Raw genomic sequence first — 1,547 nt, 5'->3', positions numbered from 1 at the left:
CCTGATGAGGAATCAACCCACAGCAGTGCAGAGCCCGTGGACACAGCCATTACAGAGTCTTTGTTTCCCTTAACCATGGTCATGGGATGCTGGCATCCCCAGAGTCAACAGCAGGAGGCGTGAGGGCCCCAGCGCTGATATGGGGGTGGAGGGACACCCATGGCACCGCCGGGGACATCACCTCAGGGCCTCAACCCTGACATGGCACTGTCGGCTGAGCAGCTGCTGCCGGCGGACAGGCAGATGGAGCCCGGGCCCTTCCTCAAGGCTGTGTCCCACCTCCTGCCCTTCTTTGCTGGGGTCCCCAGTGTTTACCCCCAGTAAGGCAGACATAAGTAGCAACATTATGAAAACCCAAGCTGTGAGTGATACCGACCCGGCCAAGTTCCTGACCCTGCAAACATCGAGGCAGAGAGGCACCGAGCAGAGCCGCCCAGAGTGGGGGCCACCCTGGCACCGACTGACTGAGAAGAGGCCTCCGCTTCATCCAGGTCCTCCTCCAGGGCATCGGTGACAAGGGCAGGACAAGAACCACCCCACCTCATCCACGTCAGTGCCCCCGAAACCCATGAGAAGGCACTCAAGAAGGACCACAGCTGGATCGTGCAGATCTTCCAGGCAGCACTGCGGGGCGCCCTTACCCCGACTTCCTGAAATCGCCCTCCAAGGGCCAGGATGTGGCAGAGGTGCCTGGAGAAGGTCTGCCTCTTCCTGGTCAACTCCCGGCCACCACTGACGTCATCTACGAGAGTAGGCCAAGGTGGACGCCGAGCTCAACTACAAGGTGCAGACGTGCCCAGCGGCGGGCGGGCACTGCCGGCCTACCTGCCACTTGCAGAAACAGACAAACCTGAATCGCTGGATCAAGCCGCACACCACCCCTGGCCCGCATCCTCCAGAGTGGCCCAGAGTCTGGCTGGGGTCTGCAGGGGATGGAACTGGGTTTTTAAAAGTCATATTTGGGGTCTATCCTAATTGACCAATAAAGAAGGATCCTAATTCTGAATCATCTTTGAATTTCACAACACAGACTATACCTTCCTATCAGTGTGGTAAAAGTCAATTAATGTCAAGAAATCAAGTCCTAGGGATTTTTTAGTCCCCCCCCCCCACGCACGCACGCACGAACACACATAGCACATGACTCTGGGGGAGCCCTGTCATACACTTCACTTTAAAAATAAGCATGTGAGCCCTGGCCAGTTTGGCTCAGTGGTTAGAACATCAGCCTGCGGACCAATGAGTCATGGGTTTGATTCTGGTCAACACGTACTTCGCTTGTGATTCGTCCCCGGCCCTGGTCAGGTCGTGCTGGAGGCAACCAGTAGATGTGGCTCTATCACGTCGAAATTTCTTTCTCTTTCTCTCTCCCTCTCTCTCTCTCCCTCCCTTCCCTCCCACTCTATCCGATGATAAATAGAAAAGTGACCTCGGATGACGAATAAAATAAATAAATAAGCAGTGCAGCTAAGTGGTGAAAGCATCAGCCTATAGACCAAAGGGTTGCAAGTTCAATTCTCAGTCAAGAGCACATACCTGGGCTGCAG

General features: G+C 55.3%; 1 pseudogene; it reads left to right on the top strand.

The window, feature by feature from the left end:
- The first annotated feature begins 201 nt into the window (after nt 1-201).
- LOC118640734 lies at nt 202-979 on the top strand (annotated as a pseudogene).
- Nucleotides 980-1,547: the final 568 nt, after the last annotated feature.

The sequence above is a fragment of the Molossus molossus genome, unplaced genomic scaffold, assembly GCF_014108415.1.
Source record: "Molossus molossus isolate mMolMol1 unplaced genomic scaffold, mMolMol1.p scaffold_m16_p_23, whole genome shotgun sequence".
NCBI classification, from domain to species: Eukaryota; Metazoa; Chordata; class Mammalia; order Chiroptera; family Molossidae; genus Molossus; species Molossus molossus.
This window is presented reverse-complemented; position numbering and strand designations above follow the sequence as displayed.